The sequence below is a fragment of the Venturia canescens genome, chromosome 3 (assembly GCF_019457755.1).
Source record: "Venturia canescens isolate UGA chromosome 3, ASM1945775v1, whole genome shotgun sequence".
Lineage (NCBI taxonomy): Eukaryota > Metazoa > Arthropoda > Insecta > Hymenoptera > Ichneumonidae > Venturia > Venturia canescens.
The window spans coordinates 8,521,440-8,539,149 of NC_057423.1; the positions used below are offsets into that span (position 1 = coordinate 8,521,440).

A 17,710-nucleotide genomic window follows, 5' to 3' on the forward strand; every position below is an offset into this window, starting at 1 on the left:
GAATATCAACGTAGATTTTTATATTATTATGGTATAAAAAAAATTAATGTCCCATAGACGACAATCGATCTTTCCGGTCTTTGAAATTCGGGAGAAGTCCTCAAAAAAAGTCGAGCCTTTCTAAATGGGTAGAGAAATGATAATTTTTGCAAAATCCCAAATGCCTGAACGGTCCACTTTAATCCACAATTCTAAATGATCTCTCTCCTTGAGAAACTAGTAAAGTGCTCGTCGACGAAGGGTTTTGCACGATGTTATTATGCAGTTTCCCATAAAGTGCAGGTACAAACGTACGACACGTGCGAAATCTGCCTCTCTTTAGCGCGGCTTTGCCGAACCATTTGTTAACGCATCGTATAACGCACCGTCTATCGTTGAGATAGATGAAATTTGCCTGTGCTGGGGAGATGGCAAAACATGTGAGAATACCTGCACAGCTACTGCTTCGTACGCATCCACGATTATTATTATTATCATTGCAAATGAATATATAAATATAGGAGAAGATAGGCATCTCACTCGTGTCAGCGTGAACACGTGCATTTTCCTTTGCATTCCTTTCCTCCTTTTTATCTCCTCGCTCCTCGCTCTCTTTTTCTCGTATTCGCAACATCGAACTTGCCGCATATTTTACACCAAAATTGCTGCTCCCGCATAGTTACAGTAATAATAATAATAATAATAATAATATAACATCGATAATAAAGATAATAAGAGTATTACGTATAAACGCTTCATCTCGCAGTGTAAAACAGTTGAAGCACACATTAGAGAACTCTGGTTTATAGGTGTGTACGAAAGAGGATAGAAAATGTGGTGTAACAAGCGTGCATTACGGGCTGTGTACAGCCTGTAATACGTTAGGCAGCAAGAGAGAAAGAAGGAGAGGGGAAGAGATGCTCTCATCAGTGACAAATGTGGCCACGAAGCGCAGATTCTCGCGGTAAAGTGCTCTCTGCTCCCGCGATTATATACACATATGCCTTCTTGCTTTTCTCGGCGTAACGTTATATTATACTGTATCTACTGTTCACGTGTACGTGTGTACACTGCAACGTGCTCGTTCGCCACACTGATTTCTGGTGACAGAAACCGAAGGAGGGCTTCCCAACTGATAGTGAGGCTCGCAACTTTTAGGAAGATTCGTCCAAAAAATCAAGAGCGTTTCTCCGGTTTCGAATATTCAAACTGTTTTTTTTTCCTCCGGTTATTCCGGCCCGTTTGTTCAGCTCATCGGACCGAGCGAAATGGTAGTAAAGACGAAATGAATAACGACTTCGCTGCGTACGGTCTTCTCCCATTAAAATGGACCGATCTATGGCAGTTGACTGAAAACAGAATTCTGTCATCGAATATACTTATGAATTCTCATCACGCGCTCCTCCATATTTGAAGTGTTTATTCTGTTTACCAAGTAATTTCAAATTCGGTTGTAACTACGAGTCCAGTGAGATAAATAAAAATTTATGCCAATTTTGATTAGTTTTGTTGAACTGCAAATTAAGACGTTTAAGGTGGCTCTCCATTGAAGATTGAAAGGTGACGAGTCCCTTATGTCCTGAGACGAAGTAAACCGTGCCGAAATGTTCCGACGAGCAATAATATCCTGGACATTGCATCAATCGTGCGTTCGAATCCGCACTGTGGCTGCTGTCACGTTTCGACACTCATTTGTATCAAGAGATGCGCGGTACCGTCTCGACCCCAAGTATTAAAATAAAAGAAGCAGCAATCGCGAGGCCTGCTGCACTCAGCTATCCGTGAAAATCCCGGTTTCGTGACGTCGCAGCTATTTCAAATCATCCTCACAAAAGAATGACCATTTTTTTTGATATTTTGTCCCAGATGCATGGTCATGTGATCAGATTAGAGAAAATCATTTATTTGGTTACGAGCTAATCTGTGCAAGAGAAAATTCAACCCAGTGGCAGAAAAACAGTATAAAAATTGTTGTCACATGGCAGTCTTATGAGTTGAACATTTTTGGAGTATAATCATTTTTTATTCAGTGTTTCAGGTCACGCGGAATGTCCCTTATATATGTCTACGTATCTATCTATCCACATATATATTTGAGAAATCTCTCGCTGGTGTCTATGGGACGAGCCACCGCAGCCACCGCCACCCTCGCAGAGCAACGGTTGTGGTTTATTATCATTACGCTTCGTGCATCGCGATAAGACGATCTGCCGCGCGCGGTGTCGGCATTTTCCTTCGCACAGCTTTGCCAACACCGAAGTACAGGTATTACCTATTTATATACACACATACATAAGCTCATGTATATATATAGATATGAAGATTGTGCGCATAACGTAAGCCCGTGTGTGCAAGCAGCACCCTCCCGCATTTACTCTCGCGCCACCCGCTCACGTTCGCCTCTCTCTCGCGTTAATAAATGTTTTCGAGGCTCATAATAACGCAGGTTGCTGCTGATGCTCGTTCCTATATAATATACTTTTTTTTCCCCTTTACCGGATATGCCTTGACTCGCTGCAAGCTGATTTTTTTTTAACATGGAAAGAAGAAAAAACAACATTTTTCTCGTTGCATCAAGGTGGAGCCTCGTAAAAATTTGTTCCGTGGCTTCTTTTTTTTAATAGCCGCGAACAAAGGGGACGTAAACGGTTTTTTTTTCGAATTCTCTGATGCACCAATTTTTCTGCACCAATTCGTGTTGGCTCCTCAGTCCCGAAGAATTCCAGGGAATCGTCATCCAAGTTTTATTTCATTCTCGATATACATTTTGACGTTTCTTGATTACCAACTATAACAGCATCCGGAACCAAAGATATCGATGAATTCGTTGTCGCCTTATTGAATTCGTAAAGGTAGCTTTAGCTTATGACACGGATTTAAGGGCAGCTACTAAAACTCTATTCGGTAGCCGCGAGCCGAGAAAAAAAGCTCATCCGGTGGGCCCATCTCGCAGCATGAGAAAATCTGTCCCGTATCCTCGGTACTTCGCTTACCAAGTGATTTATATCGAACGAAAGGGTGTCTCGTACGAGTCCACGTGCCCGCCGCATCTTACTCTTCGCGTACTCTCTGCATCCTGTACAATATACTATACACAACGTAAATTGCATAAACTGCTATAAAATATGTGTACACATATATACGTACATATAATTCGCTTATCTAGTGCTTTGAGTCAGCGTCGCAGTTCACCGTGTGTACACGGAGAATGCTCCAGTTCCCACGCACCTCTCGCGTACGTATATCCGCCATATAAAGCGAAACCTGGACCGTGTGTCGCCCAGGTTGAGTTTCCTTTGACTACTGTGCTTTTACTCCTTTCTACTGTACGAGTTAGAGGCAAAATAACAACTCGGATTGATTTTTTTCGTCGATTAGTAATCCTGAAGATTTGTCCTTGGCTTCAGTAACTTTCGTCGTTCGAGTTGATCGGGTTTTTAAAAATTGACGAACTCGACACTCGTTTTTTATATTTTCTCGTGTTCATTCGGAGTTGAAGAAATTTTGTTGAAAGTGTTTGGTTGATGGGTTCGTGCTTCGAGTTTGAAGAGCTGACGAAACGGCTTAGAATTTTGGCTCAAGGCCTGTTTTAGTTTTACGAAAATTGAAGGTTGCGAATTTTAGGGATTTTTAGAGTCGGATTCATACGACGCGGCGGCTGCGTGTGCTTTGCACTTGCTTCGCTCCGTGGAAACTCTCCTCCCGCGAGTATTTATGCTCCGTCTATCCTCGATCCACCTTTTCGTATGCATGTTGTTCATGCTGCATTACATATACACGTATATATTCCTGAGAGAAATGTACGCATAGATCGCCAAGAGTTTACGGCACGACGTGATGCTTCTGGCTCGATGTCTTGGGTACCTTCCATATCTTTTTAGCCCATAGATATACGTGCGCGCGCGTATAGAAATTTATACGTTTCTGTACCCGCGCGCACTGCTGGATGAAGCGAGAAAGGGAGCAAGGAGCGATTCACGTCACGCGTGAACCCGGAAAACTAGCAAGAACACCCTTCCATATACACTCTTGCACATAACTTTGACTAATGCACGTTGACTCTGTATAAACTCTTGACTGAGTTCTCTTGAGAGTAACTAGAAAAATTATTTTTCATATTAATCCTGTTTATCCCTCTTTTCAAGCACTGCCAACTCCTCGATATTCACATATATATCTCGTTTAAATTCTTCAAGTTTTTTCTTCCTCGACAGTGGAAAGTGAGCCAGAATTAGCAAGCCACAAACTTTGTCTCGTGCTCCGTGAGTCATTAATTCGAGCACCGAATATTCGAGAGAGAACGAGAATCGCTTCCTTCGGCTCATCCTTTCGCGAGTCATTTTTCTATTTCAATTCCAATATTTCGTACATTTTTGCACTATGATACACGAGGGGATTTCGAAAGAGGCAAAGCCTTTCACACATGTGTATCGAGAATAATAATAAAAAAGTGTGGATTCGGCTTTTGTTCGTTGACGGTCCGAGATAGAGAGAGAGAGAGAGAGAGAGAGAGAGAGAGAGAGAGAGAGAGAGAGAGAGAGAGAGAGAGAGAGAGAGAGAGAGACAGACAGACAGAGAGTAAGAGAGAGAGAGAGAGACAGACAGACAGAGAGTAAGAGAGAGGAGCTGAAGAGGGACAGAGATTGAAGGAGCATAACTATGTATAGTATATATGGATAAAATACGAAAACGGAGTGCTAAGATGAAAAACATGGAGTGAGCCTCACGAGCGGCTGGAATCCCGCCAAATAATATACTGGCACCCTATATCCAACAGTGACTAGGGACCCCTGCTACCCCTGTGGCCATTTCGTCTCTCGTCTTTTCTCTCTCGCTCCCCCTCGCCGAGCACAGTTCGTCCAGACTTTTATATTTATTACGAGCTATGGGTGGAGATTGTGATCCTCCGCAAAGTACGAGAATATAATCGGCGGTATGAGTGTATATTACGGGGACTAGACATATACCGAGTAAAATACGAGGGTCCTATACTCTCCACGTATTTCGTCTTTTGTCATCGAGTTTCTCTCGTGGCTCCGCATCTCGAACCACGTTTGTGTGTCGGCTCGTTTTCTTTTGTCAAAATAATACACGAGGTCCGGTGAGATTTTTTCCTAAAAATAGCAAATACCAAAAAACCTACAATACGGAAGAAGAATGAAAATAAAAAAAAATATGTGCATAATGTTTCTCGTCGGAAGAATAGTACGAAAAAAAAGTAAAAAAAAAACATTTGCATTCCATATGTTGGCTGTTATCAGTTATCCGTTGAATTTTAGGGACATGAGAAAATGGAGTCGTCCTGTATTACTTGGAGAGTTGCATGTCAGACGTGTCCTCGATGAAGATGACTCGTAATGAAAATTGATTTGAAAGCTAAGTGGAATTGGCTTTTTTGTAATGAGTTTATCAATAAATGACCCGCTGCCTTAATTCGATTAATGTTTGGGCCAAAAATATGAACGATCAACCCGCAGGATGGAGCACTCGCGAAATAGCAATTAAATCTGATGGAAATCGAACGTTTGTATGACTTTGCTCGTGCAGGCCAATTTTACACAAACCCGGGGTCCATGGATATAGCTAGTTATAGCTCGTATATACACAGACGCGGAGAAATCATCGATAGAAACGGAGCAAGAGCAGAAGCAGCTGACACTGTGAGCGTCTTGGGACGTTTCATCTGCAGATACGAAATCTATATACAGTGTTAAATGTACACAATACAGAGACAAATGGTGCGCTATATCGCAGGTGGTTTAGGACAGGCGGGACAGATAGGAGCTTTGGTCCTTCTCGCTGCTGGAGAGAGTGAGACTGAAAGACAGGTTTCCTCCTAAAGGAGGCTGTCGGAGATGGACGAAGGGAGAGAGATGCTTCGAGAGGCTATCGCTAGGGGTGGCGGTAACTAAGGCCATTAATCGCCGCCATATTGCCCACCTCGTCTAGTCAGTCGCACAACCTTCTCCCACGAACCTGCTCCTCCATCTTCTATTCCCCATCTCTCGTTTACGTTTCCCCTCCGCCCCTATTACTACGTCCGGAGCAATACGGGGGTTGATGCTTTCACCTAGCCGTGCACGTCAACCGCCGAGTTCTGCAGCATCAGGGCCGAGAGTATATCTCGTCCAAAGACGACGTTCAACCCTGGGCGAAAACGCCTTGGAGCTTCTCTTCCTTCCTCTCTCTCTCGCTCTCTCGCTCTCTCGCACACACCTTTCAAAAGTATATACATTTCGACACGAAGCTAGTCCTGCAAGGCTTCGTCAAGTTGCCAACTTGGAAATTGCTTGCCTCATTTATAACCGTCCTATATTCGCTAACCTTGCTGTACCTACAGACTCCTTCCCAACGTTCTTACCTCCCGGAGTAGGTTGCCTCCCGGATTCCCACAAAATCGATAAGTGTGTAACGTCCATTCGACCACTTTTCCAATCGCCCTTTGCCTTCCTTACTCATCGCCAAAACTATATTTTCTTCGTACCTTTTTACACGGAGTATTAGATGCGGTGCCGGTTCATTACTCGCTCATCATACCAAAGAAAATTATCGCCGCCTTATTTCATCGGACGAAGCCCCTTCCAGCGATTCTGCGAAGCCATTTTATCGAAATAGCCATTCGAATATCGAGCAGAGAAATAATGGAACTTTTACTAACGTCTTCGTCTTCCTCGACCGGATTATTTCACCTTATCATATCTCGTGGTCTCCACGGTAGCGAATTTTGATAAGGAACCGACAATGGGGTACTCGTATGTCTACCTTTACTAAGGATATCTCGTTGTCAAAGGATAGCTTCTCGAAAGGACTTCACGGTTTGCCGTACATGCTCTCTAGTGCTTTGGTGCTGTGCATATACAGCACGAGAGATCTAAGGAGTCGTGATAGTCAACTTCTGCTGCTCGCTCCCCCCCTCGCCGCTCTCTCTTCCTTGCCTGGGTTGTTATCGATACACTCCGAAAGCCATGGGACGGGCTACCGGTCGCGTTCCTTCATCGAGGATATTAGATGTTGCTCGTTATTGGTCTACACGCCAGAGAGGAAACATTTAGCGATCGTCCTTGTACAGAATCCTAAAGCAAATGCCATGTTTCTCAGACCACGAAGATCCTGTGCTCGTACAACCAGATTCAGAAACGTTGCTTCGTCTATCAAAACCTTGGGTGGAGGATGCGGACTTCGAGATACGTTCGTTTTCCTATGGGCACCTACACGCATATACGAGCAGGTCCAAGTGTGTATATCTATAGATATGCCAATTATTGCACATCGGCCTATAAAGATAAGGGCTCAACTCTGACCGGTTGGTGGTAACAAGAGAATCGAAGTGCATCTTATCACGGCTTATCTTCTCGGTACATGTTTCATACATACCCGAGACCCAGTAAGAATTATTTTTAATATACGCGTGCTTAGTCAGTTGGATAAGCTTGTGGGAAAAGGACGAGGGGAGAAAAATAATCGACGCGGTGTTTGCTACGGTGGAGGGAATTGATTTTTATTTTCACTTATGAATATTTTGATAAGTGTAAAAAATAATTGGTGCCCATCGAATGGAGCCGTGGAATGGTAGTTTTATTTTGAAAAATGAAATTCACCGTCACGAAACACTCTCACGTTCTTCGCTCTTCGTGCGACTTTAACAAACCGCACTTTTGTTATTTTATTTATTTATTTTTTTTATTACCGTTTTTTTCGTATCCCCCGGTATAAATATGGATCGACTCTAATCTCGTGACTCATGATCCTCCCTTCGTTGGAGATTTTGCCTCGAGGCCGAGATCCCTCGTTGTTGTACCGTTCGATCAGGGACGCACGCATAATATGCGAGAGTGTCGGAAATACCGGGGCTCCGGAGACTCCCTATCGGACACTGTTGGTTCGTTAAATTTCTGCCCTTTTGTTCGTTAGCCGGATCGATGCAATCGTGGGGAACCCGGTCCGAAGAAGTCGGAGGTACGAGGTCGATTCCGTCGCACGATATACACAGGAGTCTTTCTCCGCACGAAGCGTCCCATCGTCGTGCTCGATAATATCCCATCGAATGAACCAGATTACCGGATGAACTCTGACCAACGTCCCTCTTGTTATAAAATCGCGTATATTCTCGCTCCCGGCTATAGATCATCGTGAGAATAATTTTCAGCGTCATTTGTACCGAACGAAATGTGGTGAAATTAAATTGCGATCTCTCGAGGAATCCCGCGCTTGATCACCGTTTCGCATATTTTGCTGAAAATGATCGTGTCGAAAAAAGCGGTGAAAAAATCTCGACGGAACAATAAAATCGGCACGTTTCTTCGTGTCGTCCCATCGACGGCCGCGTTTCTCATCTGCGAGACTCGTCGAAGAAAATAACCGAGAAAATGCGCGAGAAGGCTCTCTCTCTCTCTCTCTCTGTCGCTCGTTCTCTCAGGGATTTCCTGCTCATGATATTGTGAAATGATTCTGGGACGATGGATTGGCGAGGAATTCATGCTCGCGCGGAGAGACCGATACTTAACAAAACAAGTATCCGAGGGTTTGCCCTCGCGAAGCGATGCTAGCCCGTGCCCGAGTATATACACGATAGGAAAAGACGAAGGTAGAAGCGAAAGCATAAGCTCGAATGAGATTGCAGCGTGTATAACAGAGATCCTCGGCATAGCTAGGAACGCTCGAGACGCGGAAGATTCTTTAGCGATACGGGAAAGAGGCGCAGATGGAGTGAGAAAGAGGGAGGGATGAGAGAGCGCGAGAAGTAAAAGTAGTAAAGAAATAGGAGAAAGAAGGAGCGGGAGGGGAGGGGAGAGGTAAAACAGTATGCACGTGGAATGAACCAGATTATTGCTCGAACCCTGACCGTAGAATTACGTATTCGGTAAGACTTCCTTCTCCACCTCCTCCTCCTCCTCCTCCTCCTCCTCCTTAGCCTCTCTCATCTTTAGCCCCGGTGAAGCCTTCGAATTTTTTATTCACCGTGCGTGCAGCACGGTTTTGCCTACAAAGGTGGATACACACATGCGCATATACGTACGCGTTGGTACACATGCATAGAAAAGCTGTGCTCGCACAAACGAGCAATTTATAATCAATACGAGTATGGATGGTCGTTGATTCTATACGTGCAAGTACAAAGAGACTTTGCTCAAACTTAGGCCGCGAGTATAAAGTAGTGTGGAGCCCACACGTTGTCTATCCAAGTGCACGAGACACCGTTCCGGACCGCGTGCGCGCTCGTTTCAGAGGAAAAAGGATGGAGAAAGATCCAGAGAGAGAGAGAGAGAGAGGGAGAGAGAACGAGAAGAAACGGACCAGCGATACTAAGACGAGAGAAAGAGAGAAGGCGGAGGAGAAACGAAAAAAAGAAAGGAAGAAAAAAACGAGAATAGGAAAGAGAAGAAGGCAAACGAGCGCGCATCGGGGTTGAGGTAGGGAGGATCCGGGTCACAGATCAGCGTCCCGCGAACTGAAGAGCGAGCGCGCCTTTGGATGCTGTGTATGCGCTCTCTCCGGTCCCGCGCGCGCATCGAGAGCGCGTATCGCGAGCAAAAGGGTACTCTCCGTGTATACCCGAACTCTTTTTTTCCTGGCTTTCTCCCCCCTCGTCCCACCTTCTCCTTCTCTCTTTCTCTCGGACTGCTTCCACTTCGTACTCTCAAGCAGCTTCCTCTTCTGCATCCAGACACGAGAGAACTCGCGTATAACTATGGACTTTCCTCTTGTATATCTGTATGACTTTTGAGGATACTTTGCCGCGTGATCCAGACGCGAAGTTGCGCGTAAAATCGGCACGACACGGAGCCGGCGCAGGGGGCGAGCCTCATTCGCATGAGAAAACGCGCGCGTCTACCAGCCTGTGATCTTCAGCCTTTCTTTACCGTTTATTTAATTAGGCACGATATCCATCCCGTGCACTAAACCCGATTGGCTTTTTCCAACCGATTTTTCCCCCTCATTTCGTATTCTCTGATAAACAAATTAGCGAATTTGCTCATTGAATTCGTCCAAATTGGCTGCCTCTTTTTCCCTCCTTATGAGTAACGAGCTCTGCGTACAATCTGCTTTTTTCATTCGAACCTCCAGCTTTTCTCAACAATTATCCTCCCCGAATGGAACGCGCGATTTATTTTTAGTTCGAATCGTTAAAACGTTAACGTTAACGTTAAAAGATTGAGTGGAAAAGAGAAGAGTCGAAATATTCCGTCGTTTCTTTTGGTTCGCGCGCCCCAGCGGACCGGTAGGACGCTCAACAGTTCGGGTCCGAACGAGCGGGAACGAGCAATCGCACAATCATCGGGATTACTCAAGCGTAGTAAACGCGCGTACATAATGAGAGACAAAATAGGACGAAGATTCGAGAGAGAATAGAAACCGGAATCCCGACGCACTCTCTACGGTCCCGTTCGACTCAACTTCGTCTTCCTCTCACCCGATGCCTGCCCCCGTCACATAGTCTCAGCTCGTATCCCATTCTCCGTCCAATTGCTTCAACACCTTTGCGAAGAGCGGTGCTTAGCGAGAATAAAACTGCGATGGCCCGCCGCGAGTGAATATAATGTGACGGATTTACCGTTACGCAAGAGAGGCGAAGATGCGTAGATAAATATTTAAATGAAAGCGTAATATTTCTTGCCATTATGCTTTTACAACTGTGCGGCACAAATATATTTATACTTGTGTTGTTATTGACGCTGCTACTAAGCGTTGTGCACTCCAGCAATTTCATGCATTTCCGTTATTCGGGTGTGGGTTCGAACGATTCTCTTTTGCCTCGAGAATTTATTTTCCTCGTCATCGCGCGCCTCGGAACATCATTGAGGAGAGTTACTTTCCGTGTTTTATTCAAAATCTCCTTTCTCAATTGGAGATCCGCTCGATCGATCAGTGAAATATACATGTGTTTCTTTTAAGTTTTGACAAGAATTTTCTATTTTCTCGAACAATAAGAGCGATAAATCGTCAAAGGAACGTCTTAATTATGGTCCGTCGCTTATCTAACTTGTATCGAGAGCACGATCAATTTTTTTTCACTCTTCCGTTCCTCTCGCTCTCTGTCCCTCCATCTTTCTCGTTCGACTCATCGAAATTTATACTACTCGGACGCAACGAGATCGCGAGAGAGACTCCGCAGACTCCTCAACTCTTCTTTATCTTTCTTCGCGCGCTCTCTCTCTCTCTCTCCCTCTTTCTCTCCGTTAAAAGTCGATGCTCGTGGTATATAGCAGCCTGTACGAGAGATCATCGGGTCTGAGATCTCGTTCTCTCTGTACTCCCTTCTCTGGAGCAGCCAGAAGAGAAGGACCAAGAGAGCGAGAGAGAGAAAGGGAGAAAGAGTTCACGCTCAGGCCTCGGAGGTCATTGGGCAGCCTGCCCGACAACAAATCATGGCTAATGATCTACTCGTACCTTAGCTTACCTTACCGCGCTTATATAGTAAACTCTATATACCACCACCGTAGTTCCATTATACATAAACACACGTATAGAGAGAGAACGAGAGGAAAAGAGAGTAAAGATGAGCATTGGAGTGAAGACGAGAGGGAAATATACACACACACATATACATAAATATTGTATACGTTTTCGCAAAGTGCTCCGAGGATCAGCACGCCCAACGTCCGGGTGAGAAACGTTTTTTTATATATTTATTGTATCTATACGTACGACACGAGTAAAATGTAGAAAAAAAGAAGTTGGAAAAAAACGATGGCTTACCTACGCGTTCGAGGCTCTCGCCCTTCGTAGTGGTGCTTTCGCTCTCTCTCTCTCTCTCTCTCCCTGCCTCAACGGACAGCTCCTAATTAAATATAGTATAACGATTAAAGTATAGACAGTGTATGACCCCCTGGACCAATTAGCAATAATCCTCGGGTGGTTAATTAATAACGAAGAAGATTTATACAAACGAGAGCGGCGTTTTATAAGTGTGCGTTTACACGTATCATCGTTATATGATAAAATCATAATAATAAGCGGAATAATGATAACAAGGAGGCACGATCGAGTGGATTTACGATATTCGTTGCTATCTTCGAGAATACCAGGCGTACACATTCGTCCTGTACTCTCGATGTTCTTTCTCATCCCATCGACATCTTTTCGTCTTATTCTCTTACTTCTTTATACCACTCATTCTCCTCTCTTTTTATTTCATTCATTTATTTATTTACTTGGTTACATGCTCGTGCGAGTGCTCCGAGGATTCCCAGTATTCACGTGAAATAATATCGTAACTCGTAAATCGATGGAGGATCGCGCAAAATCTGGGCAGTGTGTTGTACGAGGGCAACCGCGAGTGATGCTGCCTTGTCTCTTCTGCCTTTTTCACTCTCTGCTCTCGCTCTCCTTCTCCTCCCGCATCGTTTCGCGCACTCGCGACAGATTCTCGTATCATTGCCGTCTTGCCTCTCTTCGCCTTGCACTCTTCCATCTCAACGTCGATATACGCGGAGTTTGTCTCGCTGTGTCTGTGGAAACGAGCGAGCCAGAGAGCACTGGGGAACGGGGAGACGAAGGATGCCGCGCGAACTCCTCTACACTTGGAGTATCCAATTAGATGGCAGGAGAGAGGACAGGAGCGTCCATGCAGCGTGGGTGCAGAACGACGAGGCAATAATTATGAACCGTGGATGACCCCGCACGGCTCTCACACACACCGCGTCTCTTTTACTCTTCGAATGCTGGTCCAGCGAACCAAGGGAACACGGAGAGGATGCGAGATACACACACGGCAATGGCATAGACTACGCTCCTTAGACGCTCCTGATGTTGCTGCCTCGGAGGCAACGCGCCGCGTTCCAACACACACGCTTTTATCCCTTTATATATCTTGTGTATATCTTTCATCCTTTTCCCATCGAACCTTCCTCTGGCACCCACACTCGTCGAGACGGAGGGGAAACAGTCATCGCGACGAGGCACTTCGACGGGGTATCATTCCCAAGTTTTTTTCGTTCTGTATTAAATCACTACGCATAACTCAATTCACGAGTTATGAGCAGTTTTACATCGATCATGATAATTTCGTCCTTTTGATAATTCGTGTCGAGATTCCTGAGCAGAAATGTCAATGTGAAAAGCTGCGGTTTTACATTCCCATTTGTCCTTCCGGGAGGCTCGGGCACCAAGGTGTTCACTGGCGTTCGTAATAAACCGTTTTTATGTTAGGACAGACCGAAACGTTGGTTATAATCGTTAGAAGATCATCGACTACATCGCTTAGCCTATAAATGTGTCCCGGGAGTATGAGGCTATCGAATGCGATACGAGGGGATCTCATCGAGGGGAGAGACCTTGCTGCGAGGAGAGGCGCCCCTTCCCGTGGGTCAGGTGAGGTCAAAGCGCGCGACGTTAGGAAATACAAGCGCCGTGTGCGCCTCCTTCAAAAGGAAGAGAGAAAAAGGAGAGGAGAAAACTCGCTGCGCTCCGCGCGGAGCCAACTGCAACGAGTGCTCCTTCTTTCTCTGACGCTCCAATCGAAGAGAGCCCCGTCCGCTCTCCTTGCGCTCCTTAACGTCGTACAGCTAAGAGACAGATCGCGCACGGGCCGTGAGCAACCGCGGGATACTTTCTGCCTCTCTCATCTCCCCGACGCGGATTACTATTTTCTTCTCTTTCTCTCCTCTTTCCCCACTATCTACATCTCCGAGACTCGCTTCGATTAACGAGAGCGTCTCCGTGAACATCGTCCTATAAGCTACACTTTATGTACACAAGCCCGCGTACGTGTATTCACACACGCACGCACGTTTATACGGCCATGGATGGTGGGCGCGTACGAGCTAGAACGACAAATATGTTTTCCAACAACAGTAGCAATTTGTATTGGGAAACCGGATCGTGGAATGTGTATCTTCCCGGTTTCTCAAACTCCGCCTTCTCAAGCAAACATCTACCGCCGGGGAGTAAAGAATTGTTGTCTAATCTCCCTCGCGTGTCTGATCTTCGGTGGATGTTTCTACTTCGAGTTTCTTTCGTGTTCGTTATTCTCGACGATTATTCTTCGCGCTCTGCACAGCCGTGATTTCACGATGAAAATATCGATAACTGGACACATTTGGAAGGTGGCATTTGGGAATAAGTGCGACGGAGGATCGGGGAGTTGAAAATATCGGGCTGGGACTGTCGAGAGGTCACTGTGACAAGAATTATCTGTTTGTTCTCACTTGACAGTCCTCGTTGGATTCGTTCTCGAGATTTCGGGGATACGAAAGGAAGAAAAATCGAGTGAGTTTGTCGGAAAAGCGTTTTGTTTTATCTCGTATTTTGAGGGAAAACATTTCCTCTTTTCATCGCTCAATTCCCATGCTCCGAGGTAATTCGAGCTGTAAGCTTGAATCTCTCCTGGTGAAACTAGCTCCAAGTAAAAATGTCATTCGTATGCACCCAGTATAAGTTTGCAACGTCGTGGCTGTGGATCTTTTGGTGGCTTCGTCACCCAAACACGTCCGGAAGGATAGGGCCTTGGTATATAGAACGTAAAAGACAGGTCGGACGTGCGATGGACATAAACGCTTCAAGACATCTTTCCTTCTCGCTTTTCCTCGCTCGCTCTTCTTTCGCTTGTCCCTCGCTCACTCTCGTTCACAACATGTGGCAGCGTAAAAATCGCATAATACACGCGAAGACATAATCGAGAAAGTTCACTGGGGGGTCAAAACCGTACTGTCATCATTTTCCAACCGCATCTTGGGTACCACGGGAGAAGAATCTTTGGGGAATCTTGTTCTCGTGCCACGACTATTTGTTCGTGAGGTGAACGGAAAAAAAAAAGCATATTGAACGCTACTGAAATTCACATGACGCAGGGAATATAAAAAGCTTGAAAATAAAGAAGAATGAAAAAATATTTATAAAAATTTTGAAATTAAACATGTTTGAAGAAAGTTAATGTGATTACCTGATTTTGAGATTGGCAACATGGAGAGAAAGAAAAGAAAATGGAAATGAGTTTTGTTTCAGTAAGTTTTCTTTTCTTGTTAATTTTGCGCATGTGTGTGTGTGTGTGTGTGTGTGTGTGTGATGAAATGAAATAAAACAACATTCTTGTTCCTGATGACTTCTTGGATTTATTTATGATTACAAAGGTTGTCAATTTCAGTTAAATATCGTCAAGAATATGACTATTATCTCATTTCATACGACCAACCAAGGTAACTTTGTGAATATACTGAAAACTTCAATCCCTTCAATATTCAAGTAGTTTGGTTGATTTACCTTCATAAGTCTATACCGAGACTTCTTTCACTTATGAGTCTACTACTTGAGTATCGGAAAATTGTGTTAAAATAGGAATACCAACCAGCAAGTATCCATATTGCTTTACACAAGCTTGTTAAGAGATTTCATTCGCTTGTGTGAAAGATTATTGAGCCAAACACCTTCAACGAGTCTCGTGTTTATTTTTTCCTTATCTAAATTGTATCACTAAAATTCTGTTTGCTTAGCCAAACCAGGTGAAAGAAAACTCTATCAAAAGAGATTGTCTCAGGAAAAAAAATCGTTCGCACTTTTGAACCTACGATCGTAAATTTCAATATGGTAATCCCAATCGGTTAACACCAACAATATTGAAGTTGTAATACGAATAGAACGAGTACGCGATTGGACGGAGGGTGAGGCTCGTGTTTTTCTTCATCTTCGTTTGGCATCCGTATTACATGGGAGAGGCACGTGCGAGTTCTATCTTATCAAAGCCAGCCAAGTTCAGAGTAACGCCAGGAGTAATTTCACCCACGCATTTGACGCCACGGATGCGAGGTTTCCTCCACGAGCTGTGAGCATTTGTACCCGGTGGTAAGTGAGAGGAAAAGAGAGAGCTCGATGGGAGCCCGGTGGATTCGAAACGTTGGAGGTCCAGGGAGAAAAAATGTTAGTATCCAACCGTTAGCCACTGGCAGCAGCATCAGAAATCCCCATAAGTACGTGTATTCTCTTAACAGACGTATAAATAATCGTATCTCGTGTGCTTCTCTCGTACGTGTGTTCGAGTATTCCAAGTTGAAAACGGCGGATGAAGAGTCGAGGTGGCGGAAGAGATCCCGCAGCCTATCCTCCGCGCGCGCGCGCGCGCGCGCGCGAGATTCTACCCCGCGCGCCTGCTTTTCTCTCGTCGTCTAAGTTATCCCTCCACGTGTGTGCAACCCATCGCGGACCTCCATATCCATAAGTATATGTTCAAACGTACACGAACGCGAGCGTATTAAATGCGAGCCTAGTATGCCTATACGTGGACTGTGTATCTATCTGCGATCTACGCACTATCTGGCTAACGCGTAGGAATCGTATAGAATGGGTCGGCGAGTAAAGTGCCATCGTATATTCCACTCCTACACTATCCTCGATCCGAGCCAACTCTCTTCCAAGTCCACCAATATCTATGTATATATGTACTCGACGTTCGACTTGAAGTTAAGAAAAAAACGCCAGATATGCGCACGTTCGAACGCGATAAAGTGCAAGAGGGAAGTGAGAAAGCGAGAGAAAGAGTCGAATAGGAAGATCACTGAGAGGGAAAGAGAGAGAGAGAGCTACAGAAACCGATAGGAAATCTCTGCGGTAGAGATAAGCGTAGGATTAGAATCTGGATTAAGTAATATATGGAGGCGTATACTTTATACTGGTTATATACCTTTTATGCGTACTACCATACTGGCTATGTACAAAGGATATTATGATACGAAACTCCACGCAGATAATGTACTATTCTCATTAATTTAACCGAAGAATTATCTAAGAGTTTTGAAGATACTTAATTGCATTTATTGGGATTCTTGTCAATTATGACGCTGAAGTTTGCAAAGTTGGAGTCCAACGGAATTCGTAATCCACCAATTTTTAATTTCACGAGTCATTGGAGTAGGTTGAAAAACTACGAATTGCGAATTCGGCAGGGAACAAAATTGGAGATTGCTGAAATTATTCGGGAGTTTTTTTTAGATCATTTGGTTGGACTGCAACGTTGACTGGAGAGCTGCATGGACCGAGCTGGTCGAGCTGGAAAACAGGTAGTTGGAGAGTACGAAGTGTTCATTGAGCAATTGCAATACGATTAAAAATATGGTTTTCACCAACGTTTTCCAGGTTTATGCGATCCGGCTTGAAGAAACGAGACACAGCCTGGGCGATTGGAAGAATCGAACGGGGGAGCGAGGTCCTTGCGAGAATGTGACAACGAAAGGCGGAAAAGCGGACCCGAAAAATAAGAGGGAAGACGAGCTCCATCGAATTTTAGCAATAATAATAATCATAAAAATGATAGTAATAAAAATAAATTTTATTATGCTTCAAAAGTTTCTACGTCACATATTAAGTAGCCTCGTAATGCCGCATGATTGATACCTATTACCTATATCGAGGAAGTGAAGGAATCATGCCGATGAAAAAAAAGGTTAAAGAATAAGGACAGATCGCTTTCTCGAATGGCTCGCAAGCGCACTTTCGTACTGGGGGCGCGGAGAGATGGTTGTTGAGGAAAGGGCATGTGTGCAGGCAGGTAGATCGACGAAGGGGGCCAATTTATCGATTACGTTTCAAGATCATCGAGTGTAGAGGTCGAGTGCGTGATTATCGCTGGACATGTGTCTGTATGTGTGTGTTACAGTATTTTCAAGGGTCACGTACGACGAACGCGGCGAACAAGGCAGTTCTTCTCATTCCCCTTCTTTCTTCTCGTAGCCTCGTCTCTCTTTCTCTCTCTTTCTCTGAAACTTTATCGCTCCGTCCTTCCCGCGTTTATTTTTCTTTTTTC

At 44.7% G+C, this 17,710-nt stretch overlaps 1 long non-coding RNA gene across 1 annotated transcript in view; it reads left to right on the forward strand.

The window, feature by feature from the left end:
* Nucleotides 1-17,252, forward strand: part of LOC122408335 (uncharacterized) — an 89,480-nt gene extending 72,228 nt beyond the window's left edge. The window contains exons 3-5 of the long non-coding RNA XR_006260458.1: nucleotides 2,010-2,244; nucleotides 16,900-16,967; nucleotides 17,044-17,252. This is a non-coding gene — a long non-coding RNA (uncharacterized lncRNA). The remainder of the gene's footprint in view (nucleotides 1-2,009; nucleotides 2,245-16,899; nucleotides 16,968-17,043) is intronic.
* The last annotated feature ends 458 nt before the right edge of the window (nucleotides 17,253-17,710 follow it).